Raw genomic sequence first — 15501 nt, forward strand, 5'->3', positions numbered from 1 at the left:
GATAACAGGGCCGGTAGTCTGGAATTAGAGGGTAGGGAAGCCAAGCAGCTGGGATCTCTTTCTAGGGAAGGTGGCATTGACAAGGCAATTGAAAAAGGAACATAACCCCTCAGCCTCTGGAGACAACTCGTCAAGTGTGAAGGAAAGGTACCCCTTCAAGTAAGATGTTATGTGTCACCCAGGCAAGTGGACCACCACAGAGAGAGGTATCCAGTATCTGAGGGAATTAGCTGTGCTAGAGATGATTTATTCTGACCCAGACAATGCACAATTACCCAGAGATCCTGAAGAAGCCCAATGTCCATGACCCACATGGCAGAAGTTGGTATGGAGCGCACCATCATCCTATGACAACCCATTGGCAGTACTGACCTGGAAAGACAGACACCGACAGTGGATGAATTGACTGGCCAACTCTGGCAATACGAAGTCTCTCTTCCTCCCTATGGGCCTGCTTCTTGGCTGTGGAGAAACTGTCCTGGGAGTTCCAGCAGTTCAAAGAGGATATGTCCTACTCCCCACCTGTACGGACCAGTATTTCAGCTATTAGGAGTAAGCATTCCTCTGCTGAAGAGAGAGAATATAGTGGGTTACACGCCATGGACCACCCCGTGGTTTTACCTGTGTGTGACAGACTGATAGAGTTAATGTTTCAAACATTGTGGAGGGGCAAGTTCTGCATAAGGGGAGAGCGTGCCAGAGGGTGGGCAGCTCCATGTTCTGATATGCTGTTGTGATATGCTGAGCAGGGCAGCTCACCATGCACGGCCAAAGATCAAACAATGGTCACGTCTGTAGGGAAGGAGAAGTTACTCCGCAAACGACCCCAGGCCCACTGACCCATTTCCCAAAGGTTCTGAAAGCACAAACCCCACGTGACACTTAGTTAGCCTAATGAGTTTGAGTGCCCACCCGAAGGAAGGGCAAGGATGATAAAAGGACATAAACTGAAGTCCCATGCACGCGCCCACCAGAACTGGACCCCTTGGCTGACTGGACCAACGTTGGACCCAGGACTGGTGAAATCTTTCTCTTTTCCCTTCTCTCTCTTTCCCCTTTCATAATCCCTACACATCCCTTTTAGACATAAACCCATTGACCAAGTCTGGGACTAGGAGTGGATCTAGCCACCCCTTGGCTCTTCTCTGAGAAGGAGTCTAGAAAGCAAGGGGGTCCACTCTGAACCTTCTGACTCAACAGGAGGGATCTCCTTATTCCCTGAATTGATGTATATGGTTACCACGGGTTACACAGTTTACTGAGGTAGTTTCATGCCAATTCCTGTTGTGAGAAACTGCACCACCTACTGTTATGCCTCCTGCATTGGGTTTGTGTGGCAAGGTTTTGGTAGTGAGGAGGTTACAGGGGTGGCTTGTGGGAGAAGCTGCTAGAAGCTTCCCATATGTCCCATGGAGCCAATGCCAGCCGGCTCCAAGACAGACCCACCGTTGGCCAAGGCTGAGCCCATCAGCAATAGTAGTATTGCCTCTGGGATAACAGATTTAAGAAGGGGAAAAAAGTTGCGGCAGGCACAGAAACTGCAGCCAGAGAGAGGAGTGAGAACATGTGCGAGAACCAACCCTGCAGACCCCCAGGTCAGTGCAGAAGGAGGGGAGGAGATGCTCCAGGCGCCAGAGCAGAGATTCCCCTGCAGCCTGTGGGGAAGACCACGGTGAGGCAGGCTGTCCCCCTGCAGCCCAGGGAGGTCCGCGGTGGAGCAGATCTCCACCTGCAGCCCGGGGAGGACCCCACAACGGAGTAGGGGAATGCCCGAAGGATGCTGTGACCCCGTGGGGGACCCACGCTGGAGCAGTCTGTACCTGAAGGACTGCAGCCTGTGGAAGGGACTCATGCTGGAGCAGTTCATGAAGAACTGCAGCCCATGGGAAGGACCCACATTGGAGAAGTTTGTGGAGGACTGTCTCCCATGGGAGGGACCCCACGTTGGAGCAGGGGAAGACTGTGAGTAGTCCTGCCCCTGAAGAGGATGAAGCAGCAGAGACAAGGTGTGATGAACTGAGCATAAACCCCATTCCCCCCCCGCCCCCTGCACCACTGGGGTTGGGTAGGTAGAGAATCTGGGAGTGAAGCTGTGCCCGGGAATGAAGGGAGTGGTGGGGGGAAGGTATTTTAAGATTTGGGTTTATTTCTCATTACCGTATTCTCATTGATTGGTAATAAATTAAGTTAGTTTTCCCTAAGTTGAGTCTGTTTTGCCCATGACAGTAATTGGTGAGTGATCTCTCCCTGTCCTTATCTCAACCCACAAGCCCTTTGTTCTGTTTTCTCTTCCCTGTCCAGCTGTGGGGGGGAGTGATAGAACAGCTTTGGTGGGCACCTGGCCCCCAGCCAGGGTCAACCCACCACAGTCTTTTTGGTGCCAAAACCTGGGAACATGAGGAATTCTAGATAAGGATAGTAATTGAGAGAGTTCAGTTTGCTTCTGCCATGAAAAAATGTTTAACTGATCATTTGGTGTCGCTTCACCTTAATTTAGCCCAAGGGAATTCTGAACTCAACACAACTCCCGGGTCTGTTCAGCCCTGGTCGTGACACTGTGGGACATGAGGAAGCGGGATGGAAAATCTGCCTCCACCCTAGAGGCATGGGTATATATGTTGCAAGGAAAAACAATCAAAAAAGGGGGGGGTCTTCCGGGAAAACTGCTGCTCCAGTTTCCCGTGGCAGTGCCCCAGATGGAGTAGAAGGGCTGATCTTACTTCCAATCTTAATAAAGGGAGTTCTGATTCATATTTACAAGTGAGTAACGAATACTACAGCCAGAATTAGAGGGCCCCTGCCTCCAGCCAAGTGGAAGAAAGGGGCAACTGGGTTTATTGGACTGTGTGGATTCGATGGCCTGGCACATCAGAGCCACAGGAGTATAAGGCTCTAGTGGACACTGGTGCACAGTCTACACTAATGCCATCAAGCTATAAAGGGGCAGAACCCATCTGTGTTTCTGGAGTGGCAGGGTGTTGTGGGGGGAATGAGAGAGAAAAGAGGTTCGGATCATTTAAAGAATCACCTCCAATTGTATTAGTAATAGAAAAATGATTTAGCAGAAATTTATATGAAAGTGCGACTTCACAGAATTTGATGGCAAGGTTCGCTCTATTAGTAGAGGGGTGAAATGCACTCAGGAAAATTAAGTTAGAGTCAGACTAAACTTATGTATATAGAGACCAAAATGTAATAAGGTAAAAGGAAATATTAAAAAGAAAAATCAAGTTAGAATTAATTTCTTGTGATTCGTGCAAACATCAGGAATGTGGAAAAGGGTAAGGAAGACCCTCCCGTTGAGTCACGAGGTTCAGAGAAGACCCCCTTGCTTTCTAAACTCCTGTTGGAGCCTAGGTGTGGCTGGATCGACTCCTAGTCCCAGACTTGGGCAACGGTTTATGTCTAATAGAGTAAAAGGGTAAGGGAAACCCTCCCGTTGAGTCACGAGGTTCAGAGAAGACCCCCTTGCTTTCTAAACTCCTGTTGGAGTCTAGGTGCGGCTGGATCGACTCCTAGTCCCAGACTTGGGCAACTGTCTATATCTAAAGGGATTATGAGTATAATAGCAGCCTAAAATTCATTCATAGTTGAACAAAAATCATGACAGTAATTTAAGTATAACTTTGAGAGTAATAACTTATAATATACTTGCTATAATATACTTACTATAGACTATTCAGGTTAGTACACACACGTGCATAAAGACAGTAAGAGATATATGTATAAGAGAGTAAAAGAAAGTGTAAGAGAATAAAAGAGGTATACCTGTTAAAAACTCCCCTCGAGGTTAGTGAAAAGGTTCACTTCGAATGCTTCGGCATCTTTCTCAGCAGGCGAAGGTTTGAGCCTCAAGGAGCGGAGAGAAGCATCCCAGGTCATGTCGGCTTTCGGTAACAGACCTCTGATTTTCGCAAACAGGAAAGTTTGCGAGCTCTGAGAGGTGTCCCACTCAGAGGGAGATGCTGGTCGCAGCCCGCTGCGGTCCAGGAGTGCTCAAAGGGCCTTACTTAGTACTGCTTTTTATAGGTTCGGGAGATGATTGACTTTTGTCATCAACAAATTGCTGGAATCACAGCTGCACTGGTACCATTTCACATGCAGCTAAGGAAAGCCCTGAGACTGTCTGAGAATAACTGAAAACATAGATATGGGATGCTCCAAGATCGTCAGGGGAGGACTGTTATGTCTCAAGGTTGTTATGAGAAAGAACTGGCTACAGGTTGTTATGAGAACAGGCTATCTCTACTGCCGTCCCCCGCCGGGCAGCAGCAGTCCTTGAGACGCCCAGCATATCTCCCTGTCGTAGCTGGGTAAGAGTTCCTGGCACAGTCGAGGGTCACTTAACTACCCGACTCATTAGACTTATGCTAAGGCCTGGTGAGACTTCCCGAGTTCTTAAATCCCCTGGAGAGGGGGAAAAATGCACTAACACACAGGGGGATCCCAACAGTTAATTGTATTGGAGGCTGAAGTAAGCCTAACTGGGAATGACTGGCAGAAACACTGCATTGTGACTGGCCCAGAGGCTCCGTGCATCCTTGGCATAGACTATTTCAGCAGAGGGTATTTTAAGGGTCCAAAGGGGTATCAGTGGGCTTTTGGTATAGCTGCCTTGGAGATAGAGGAAATTAAGCTGTCTACCCTGCCTGGTCTCTCGGAGGACCCTTCTGTTGTGGGGTTGCTGAAGGTCAAAGAGTAATGGGCATCAATCACTACCACAGCGGTGCACCGGCAGCAATATTGTACCAGCTGAGACTCCCTGATTCCCACCCATAAGTTGATTCATTGACTGGAGAGCCAAGCAGTGATCAGCAAAACTTGCTCACCCTTTATCAGTCCCATGTGGCCAGTGCGAAAGTCTAATAGAGAGTGGAGACTAACAGTAGACTATTGTGGCCTGAAGGAAGTCACGCCGTTGCTGAGTGCTGCTGTGCCAGATGTACTAGAACTTCAATACGAACTGGAGTCAAAGGCAGCCAAGTGGTATGCCACAACTGATACTGCTAATGTGTTTTTATCAATCCTTCTGGCAGCAGAGTGCCGGCCACAGTTTGCTTTTACTTGGAGGGGCATCCAGTACACCTGGAATTGACTGCCCCAGGGGTGGAAATGCAGTCCTACCATCTGCCATGGACTGATCTAGACTGCACTGGAAAAGGGTGAAGCTCTGGAACACCTGCGATACGTTGATGACATCATCGTATGGGGTAACACAGCAGAAGAGGTTTTTGAGAAAGGGGAGAAAATAGTCCAAATCCTTCTGAAAGCTGGTTTTGCCATAAAAGAAAGTAAGGTCAAGGGACCTGCCCAGGAGATCCAGTTTTTAGGAATAAAATGGCAAGGCAGGCATCGTCAGATCCCAATAGATGTGATCAACAAAATAGCAGCTATGTTTCCACCGACCAGTAAAAAGGAAACACAAGCTTTCTTAGGCGTTGTGGGTTTTTGGAGAATGCATATTCCAAATTACAGCCTGATTCTAAGCCCTTTCTATCAAGCGACCCGGAAGAAGAACAATTGCCAATGGGGCCCTGAGCAACGACGAGCTTTTGAACAAATTAAACGGGAGGTTGTTCATGCAGTAGCCCTTGGGCCAGTCTGGGCAAGACAAAATGTTAAAAATGTGCTCTGTACCGCAGCCAGAGAGAATGGCCCTGCCTGGAGCCTCTGGCAGAAAGCACCGTGGGAGACCTGAGGCCGACCCCTGAGGTTTTGGAATCAGGGATACGGAGGATCCGAGGCTCGCTAGAACTGCCAGAAAATGAAAGGCAGTATGCCCTCTTCACTGATGGGTCCTGTTGCATTGTAGGAAACCGTTGGAGGTGGAAGGCTGCTGTATGGAGTCCTATACGACGAGTCACAGAAACTGCTGAAGGAGAAGGTAAATGGAGCCAATTTGCAGAAGTGAAGGCCATCCAGCTAGCTTTAGATATTGCTGAAAGGGAAAAGTGGCCAGTGCTCTATCTCTATACTGACTCAGGGATGGTGGCAAATGCCCTGTGGAGGTGGTTACAGCAATGGAAGCAGAGCAACTAGCAGCGCGGAGGTAAATCCATCTGGGCTGCCGCACTGTGGCAAGATATTGCATCCCATCTAGAGAATCTGATTGTACAAGTACGTCACGTAGATGCTCGTGTACCCAAGAGTCAGGCCACTGAAGAACATCAAAACAACCATCAGGGGCATCAGGCTGCTAAGACTGAAGTGGCTCAGGTGGATCTGGACTGGCAACACAAGGGTGAATTATTTATAGCTTGGTGGGCCTATGATACCTCAGGCCACTAGAGAAGATGTGCAACATATAGGTGGGCTCATGATAGAGGGGTGGACTTGACCATGGACACTATTGCACAGGTTATCCATGAATGTGAAACATGTGCTGCAATTAAGCAAGCCAAGTGGTTAAAACCCCTGTGGTATGGAGGGCAATGGCTGAAATACAAATATGGGGAAGCCTGCCAGATTGACTATATCAGACTCCCACAAACTTGCCAAGGCAAGTGCCATGTGCTTACAATGGTGGAAGAAACCACCGGCTGGCTGAAAACATATCCTGTGCCCCATGCCGCTGCCCAGAACACTATCCTGGGCCTTGAAAGGCAAGTCTTATGGTGACGCAGCACCCCAGGAAGAATTGACTCAGACAATGGGACTCTTTTCCAAAACAACCCCATAGACACCTGGGCCAAAGAGCATGGCGTTGGGTGGGTATATCCCATCCCCTATTGTGCACCAGCCTCCAGAAAAATCAAACAATACAATGGACTGTTAAAGACTATGCTGAGAGCAATGGGTAATGGGACACTCAAACATTGGGATACAGATTTAGCAAAAGCCACCTGATTAGTCAACACTAGACGATCTGCCAATCAGGCTGGCCCTGCCCAGTCAGAACTTTTACATACTGTAGAAGGGGATAAAGTCCCTGTAGTGCACAGGAAAACACGCTGGGGAAGAAAGTCTGAGTTACTCCTGCCTCAGGCAAAGGCAAACGCATCTGTGGGACTGGTTTTGCTCAAGGACCTGGGTGTACTTGGTGGGTGATGCGGAAGGATGGGGAAATCTGATGTGTGCCTCAAGGGGATTTAATTTTAGGTGAGAATACCCAATTAATTAAATTGTATGATGTTAATTGCTATATAGTACTGTATGTCATCATTACTATAATTGTCATATGCCATATCAACAGTATTACAGTAAGAATTACCCAGATTAATGAAGAATGAATTCTGATGAAACTAAGCAAAGTGCAGCAATGATGGAACCAGAACTGGCATCGGTATGCAACAATCCAACACCACACACAATCTCTCTTGCCCCGAAGGACTGTTATGACAGATAGAGCCCAAAGTCATGGACTAAATGAACTCTATGGACATTTTAGAGGGATGGCACACAGACTAGGGAATGATATCTGTGTGTATATATCAAAACACAGGAAAGGTGGTGGTGATTAATTGGGATATATTGGAAAGCGTGGGACCTAGGCATGCTGTAGATGGTATAGAATAAGGGGTGGATATTATTGTCCTGGTTTCATATTTTTTTCCAATTCTCTCCCCTATCCCATTGGTGGGGAATGAGCAAATGGCTGTGTGGTGTTTAGCTGCCTGCTGGGTTAAACCACAACAGGAACCTAGGACCTTCCCTTTTCTGTTCTTCTAATTACTTTGTCAATCCCAGGTGCATTTCTCCCTTCTCTGGTGCAATCTATTGCACTGTGCTGGAGAATTACAGATGCATACTAATATTCTGTGTTTTCTTTCTCTCAGTTCGGTTTTACCTAATAGATTGATTACAGGTGTGTGAAACCCTGGCCACTGATCAGTGTATCATATCTAACTTATCATTGCTGATGGTATACATTATTGTCATACATAAAATAAGACTCCTAAGCAATATTTCTAAAGCCATGAATGAAGGCTGCAGTGCCTTTCGGAATTTAGTATAGAAGAATTTCAGGTAGTTGAGACTCCATCAAAGACAAGACCTAAAATGCTTATTTTTTATTTTTTAATTGCAGGCTAGTAGAAACCACTTTGGAAAAGGCCAAATTAAAAAGACCAGCAATAATCACTTCATTAAAGTTTCTAGTGCCAAGCTGGAGGCAATATCTTCTTACAATGTGTTTTCAACATTTTCAAGGAAAAATATTAACACCTAGATCTTATGTAACAGTCTCTGCCTGGACAGAGTAAGTATTTTTACTGTAGTGAACTGTCTGCTATAGCTTGGAACCCATCTGCAAGCACAGAAAAGACTGTCAAAACTCACTAAGAACAGGATTATTTTAAATTAACAAAGGTGATCTTTGTTTTCCCCACCACCCGCTTGCACTTCAGAAACTAAAGGTAAAGGTGTCTTCAAAGTGAAAGCACTTCTGTTTGGAAATCAATATTTTTATGTGGAAGATTTTGTACAGCAAAAATTTCTCATGAAAATCACCATTCAAAATACCTCACTGTGCTACCAGAAGTGGCAAAATTGGTCAACAGCATCAAATACACTTTAGCTTTGTGTTTGAAGAGAGGTGTCAAATATACTCCCTAACAGACACAGTGAGTACCTAAAAAAATATAATAGTTCAGAGCAATATATGGAAAATAATGAAGCTCAACTGGTGACAGTAGCTCATCATATATTTGTTTCATATTGGTTTTTAGTCTGCACAAAAGATTCTGAATTTTTCAAGCTGAACAATCAAATGATAATGGGAAGCCTTTAAGAATGGGAAGTGGGATGAGAAACATTATTGCATATTTAGGTGCATATTTAAGTCTGCAAAGCTATTTCAAAGGAAGAGAGAATTAAATTTTTGACAAAGTTGCCAGCATGTTAAAGCTGAACTGCTGGGAATGTTTTTTGGTAGCTTGTGATAACAGGTATAAATTGTAAACTTCATGGTTATAAACAACACATACATGGGTGTGTTGCATCTATTATGCAGTACAGAAATCTTCTCTGCACTTCTGCATGTGGATATACGAAACAGTTTAGATTTCATAACTGTAAAAAGCTGTTTGCCATTTAAAGTCAGTATCACTAAGCCTCAATGAGCAAGATTATGACTCTCCAATCCACATTAATAATTCAGTGTGAAATATCTTCGTGACACTTGTAGCCCTGTCAGAGATCGAAAGTGTTTATATTTTCTGGATGCATTATATTAAAAGCAAAAAGCATTAGTATGCTGCATGAATTTGCAAATTCTAGTCATAGTGGATGTGCCATGATATGAAACCTATCATTTTAAACCCAGCCCTGCGTTATCACTCATGTTGATTTCTGTGCGCAGTACTGATTTGTAACAGACGTCTCCTGATAAAACTGCCCTGTCTGGGCAGGTGATATGAGTGAGGACAAGCAGTAAAACCTGAATCCCAAACCATATTCACTTCTGGTCTCCATATGGGGTATAAGGTTCTTCAAACACGTTGGGTTTGGTCCCTCTTGTTAAAATAACTTTTGGTTTTGTGTTTCCCTCAGTCCTTCGGTTTTCCTCACGCCTCCATCCAGTGCCCCCCGCCTGACTCTTAGGGTGCATGCAAATGTCTTTCCACTGAAATCTGCTTTAGCCAAAATGACTTAATGAGAGACGGCCTAGTTGCTGTTTGTCAAACTTGTGCACATCATATTTGCAACACAATCAGCCTCTTGAAAGCAGAGGCTTATGTGATCAAGCCTTCCTTTGAAATTCTGGATTCTCGTTAGCAACACAAAGCTTTGTCATGCTGTTGCAATAAATGATATTTTAATAACTGTTAAACCCTTTGAACATAAAGTTTAATAGTAACACTTGCAGGAATTAAATACTTTCATCAAGCGTCAGTGCTTATGGCCTAAACCCATTAGATGCTCATCACCTGCTACCTAAGGTGGGGACTGGGGTTTGCCTTGGAACAGGGGCTGATTGCATCCAACACTGAACAAGTGCATTCGGTAATAGTAGAAAAAAGGGTTTCTGTCCCAGAGTTTACAGTTTAAACACACAGGCCTAAAGAAGAGTGTGGAAACAGGGCAGAGCATGCCAGCCGTGCCACCGAGAGATTCCTTTTCCACCTCATGACAGTTGCTATTTTTTTTAAGGGATGGGGTTCTGTCTCAGGAATCACCACTGGCAGGCAAGGATTAGCCAAATTTAAAGACAACTGGAAGAGAAAGTGTGCTGCACATAGACTGGAGGAGGAAGGGGGTAGTACATGCAGACTGAAGCTACGAAGAAATGGTGAGCATTAGTGGAAAGGGAGGGCAAAAAGGGCAGGGAACCGAGAGGTGACCCATCCTGCTGGCTGCATGGCTAGTCCCACCAAATCACCACGGTACCTGTGTTTCTGCTCAAGCTTCTTGCTCTGCTGGCCCAGGAGTCTTCTCAACCTGCTGATCTGGGTTTGTTTAGAAATGTTGACCCTCATGGGGGAAGGATTAAGCAGTATGGCTGTACATGGCACGGCTGTACTGTCTTGGAAGTGGTTGACCACCATGGGCTGGAGAATGCAAAAGTTTGTATCGTTATGCCTCCGCCAGGGCTGCGCCTTTCCCACCGCGCTATGCAGTGGTGTGAGGGGTTGCTTCCCTGTCTGCTCTCACGGTCCCTTCCTAAAATGCTTCTCCTCAGCTATTGGGGTGCCTCTAAGCACATAAGGGTGCCATTAGTCACAGCCCTGACAGCATCGGGGAACATGCACCAAGCCAGCAAGCAGGGACAGCTCTCTCTCTCGGTGATTCTTCTGCTAATAAGTTTTTTAGCAGTAAATCCCAAGTCTCACTGAAGCCCATGGCAACACTCTTGCCAACCTACTTCAGAGCTGGAGATAGTCCTTCAAGTGCTGAAGCATCTTCTGTGATTTGAATCAATAGCCTCCTTCCACTTAAGCCACAAAAACTGTACTTTCATGCCTGCTTCTGCTACAACTGGAGTATAATTGCTGAGGGTTTGTGTATGTAAAGGACTTTTTTTTTTTTTTTTTTTTTCTCCCGGGGGGAAGATCACCACAGACCAACAGTCTAAACAGTTCACAATGATCAGCCCAAATTCTGAGGAGAAATATGGCCATTTTTAACACTAAAGACAACGATCCCTGTGCAAAACAGAGTATCAGATGTCAGTGAAAAAATAACCAGGTTTTTTTTCTTGTGTATAGTTTTGGCCTTTCTTTAAATCTGCACAGGGATAAACTAGAAGTTGTAATCTGGACTTTCGCCATACATGCCTTAGCAGCTTTTTATAACTGGTAGGCTCAAAGGGCCATATAAGTGGGTTTCTTGTAACTAGCTGTAAACATGTGGTGAACTAGATAAAGTTTTCCTTATAGTCAATAAATAACTGTTTACAGTCAGTAAGCAACTGCATTAGTTTCTGATACTGCACATCTTTTCAGATCAACCAGTTAACTAATCAGAGACTGGAGCAGTGTGTGCACACATCAGGATGTCTCTGCAAAGAGCAAAATAGTCTTTATTTTATTGTTCCATGACTCAACATGAAAAAGAATATAGCAGGGTGAAAACTTGTTTTGTCTATAATGAACAAATGAGAAGGGTTATGTCATACCTAAACGTGTAGCAAGTGCAATCTGGGCTGCAATGAGCTAGTAATGCTTTTCCTAACATACAACCACAAAGGAGAGGCTGTGCCTGTGCTAACCTCTGTGCAATCATTTAATGGCTGTAGCATTCATTTCCACTAATGCTTTCAGTGTCCATGGAGGATCAGAGCAGAATCTGGCTTTCTGCTGGCAAAAATCCTGCCTGGGAGCAAAACCTCTCCATTCCAAGACCTTTCTTGCAGTTTTCACATATACTGCATTATGCTGGTTCTTAATACTCTGCATGTTTTGTGTTACATAATTCCAAACTGCTTAACCCTTTACTACAATATCCAATCATGTCCATAAGCTCTGATTCACAGTTTTCATTAATTTATACCTAAGGCTACTACAAGGAAGGGATAACCTCTCCTGCTCATACAGTAGACCAGTGGCAGAGACAAAGCCTGAGCTCGTGACTTTCTACAGCATTAGCCTATATATTTTATACCAGCCTTGTCAGTAAAGCTTTGTCAAAGGGGGAGACTGTACGATGTGTCTTGGGATAGTCACGCAATGGTGAAGCAAGCTGGGTGTGACAGGGTTCAGAACTGGAAGTTTATGATGACTGGACTTAATGTGATGTGCAGTGTTTTCGTATAGTAGCTGTCAATTGCTGTCGTCGTTATAAAAGATGTGATTGTTACTGGAGACCAGTGGCATAACAGCGAGTAACCACAAATAAGTAGACTGGGGCAGGCTGGAATAGGCAATCTTCAGAGGTCCCTTTCAACCTCAACTATTCTGTAACTCTGTTTCTTAAATAATTTGGGCAATGTGAATAATCCATTGCTTGTTCTAATAAGCCAAACAGGCAGGGTATTATTTTTTCTCTTTGAGCAGAATCCCCTTTACTGCATATTTGCAACTGATAGAGATCCTGCCCGTGTTCAATGCTGTTCAGTTGGTTTGTATACAAGTAGGATGTATTAGAAATACAGTCACAACATGTGCTGGAGGTTATGCAATCCATGCTCCTGCCCCAGGACAACCCTTTCTTGTTTGCTAGGCTATCTGAGAGCTGGTGCTAACAGCCAAATATTAATTACTTTTAGAAATACTTTGCTGATCATCAGAATTAATCATTATAGAACTACAGTGATTGGAAGGGACCCCTGGAGGTCTCCTGTCCAACCTCCTTCTCAAAGCATGTTCAGCTGGAGGAGGTTGCTCAGGGCTATGTCCTGGTGGGTTCTGAATCTCTCGAAGGATGGAGATTCCACAGCCTCTCTGAGGAATGTGCTCTGGTGTTTGACCACTCTCGTGGGAATTTTTTTTTTTTTTTAAACTTATATCTAGTCAGAATTTCCCTTGTTCCAGCTTGTGTCTATTGTCTTTTGTCCTTCCAGCAAGCACCATCTTCTCTATACCCTATCATCATGTAGTTGTATTATGATGATGGTTTATTATCCACATTGAAATAGACCCTAAAGAACCAATACTGCAGTCCCATTGCTCTTCTATAGAGCTGCAAGAGGACAGAGCAACCCCTTTACAGAGAAGCGTATGTTTTTTTTAGTTGTTTACATAGTATTTGTGCAGAGGCTGTTACTTCCCGTTTCTTACAGTGCTCTTGAATAGCTGCTTGAGAGAAAAAAAGCAGCATTGTCACAGTTCAGTGAAGGGATTAAAAAACCCCTTTTCCTATTTTGTAACATCTTCGAAGCAATGGCAGTGTTACATATTAACACTTACGAACCAAGAAACTTACTAACTACATTACCTGGAGGCATTATTTCCCTCTGCTAAAACTTGGAAAGAGCAAGTTAAATGGCTCTGTTTCTGCTGCTGAGCCTCCATTAAAAAAACAACCTGCAAAACTGTGCGTGTGTGTGCATGGGCGGGGGGGATAATGTATGCAATTTGTGTGCCCGGTGCACGTGCACAGTGATCCTTGCACTAACAGCATTTTATCACTTTACAGTTTTGTGAACATGACTCTCTAGGCATACCTGTCCACCAGCGTATATAATTTAATTAATGTGCTTACATGGACCGATCCCTGGCTTCACTTAATAACCAGAGAAGAGGAAAAGTTACTCTGTAAATACGAATCTGCAATGTCCAGATGGAAAAACTATAGTTTCATGTGGAAATTCCACAAAATCTCCAGCTTTTACCTCAGAAATATTCAGCAGTAAAATCTACTTAGTTTTTACAAGTTATGCTAATTTTCAAACATCAAAACTTATATACTAACACAGAGTGACCTTAATGCCTCTTGTTATTTAGAAGATTCTGGTCAGCCTTTATGGTGGATGAAGATGAACTAAGCCCTGTATCGGAAATTGGTAGCTTCCCAACAATCAGTGATGATCACCAGGTTACATGCAATATGCAAACAGAGCACATTCCCAATTAGTACTATCTCCACGCATGTGTTGCTTCTGAAGGACTAATCTTCCAAAATCAGGAGGGAAAAAAAAAAGACGGAAATCCACTGTGAGGAACCATTTTTATACAAAAATGTGAATGGAAATTAGATCCTTAAGATGAATTTATCGTAAGATCAGAAAGCTGCATTCTGTCATCAAGAAAAAGGACTGTTTTGGTGGGGAAAACTAGTCTTGGTTCAATAAGGAAGTGAAAACAACTATTTGACATAAACAATACATGAAAATGGTAAGGGAACTATGCATAGCGATCAATATAAATAAATTGCTCTGGAAATTGATAACAGGAAGCTAGAAATATGAGGGAAAATCCATGGCAGGTATTTTCTACATATACCTGCAGTAAAAAAAAAGGTCATAGTGATGGCATAGGCTCTTCTAAATTGCAGTGCATAAATATTAAAATAAAAAAAGGTATTTCGTGCAGGGTTCTTGTTTTTAAAAAAAAAGTGACTTCAGAAGATCAGCTAAAAACATGCCTCTACTTGGTGGCAACTTCTTTTTCCTCAGAGGTGTTTTGTTCACCTGGAAGGAAATGCATAAGTTATAGTTCATTTGGTAATTAGTTTTGGTGAGATCATCAGCTGGGCCAGAAAACGTACTGCTACATCCAGGAATAAGATGCAGTACTATATACCTGCCCCAATCATGAATACAGAGTCAGGGACAAACATATTCTTATAGCGTTACAGAAATATTCTGCAGCGCCTTGGAGCCAGGGCTATGTGTTTAAACCAGGCAAAACATCCTAATATATAAAGTAGGGAGCATACTAGCATGCTATTTCATGTCAGGCTTATTTTTTAATTTTCTGCATGGCTTTTATTCAGTACCACCTTGTAAATGAAAATCTTTACAGTTCAATTTGGGCCGAAGAGTGTTCTTGGTAGTTTCCCATTTCACTGATAACCAATTGATAGTATTTCAAACAATCTAACTAAAGAGTCTGCCTTACCAGAATTTGGATGCAGATCCATCCTAACGCATGCAGTTTTATTTTAGTATTGGACTGGGGTGTGTGTGTGTCATTTAATGCTCTACAGATTGCAGAGCTGTGAGTAGAAAAAACCATTGCAAACAGTATGTCAGGCAAAAAACCCCATTTGATAAAAACACCACCACAAACCCCAACGTTCCTTTGGCTATGATTTTTTTTTGGTGTGTGTGTATGGTTACAGCTTATCCTACAAAGCAAAGGCTTTTACATGAATGTCTGCCGTTCTCTCTACAGGTGACGACCAGCCCACGCCACTCCTCAGGCTTTTGGCCACCCACGGCCCTATAGATTGACCAGTGCATGGCATCTCCGGCCAGTAGAGCCAGTTAGGCGTGATGCAGGAGCATCGGACACCAAACGCAAGGTGTGAGAAAGCGACTTCCCCTACCTACTAGCAGCAGTGGAAGAGGCATCATCTAGAGGAAAGGAGGGAAACTCGAGCGCCGAATTTGGAAATTTTAGGGAAAAGACGCTTCCAGGAGCTACCCCTATTTTCAACAGCGTGCCTCAGCAGGAGGGGACG

This window comes from Haliaeetus leucocephalus, unplaced genomic scaffold (genome assembly GCF_000737465.1).
Source record: "Haliaeetus leucocephalus isolate CR32 unplaced genomic scaffold, Haliaeetus_leucocephalus-4.0 Scaffold915, whole genome shotgun sequence".
NCBI lineage: Eukaryota > Metazoa > Chordata > Aves > Accipitriformes > Accipitridae > Haliaeetus > Haliaeetus leucocephalus.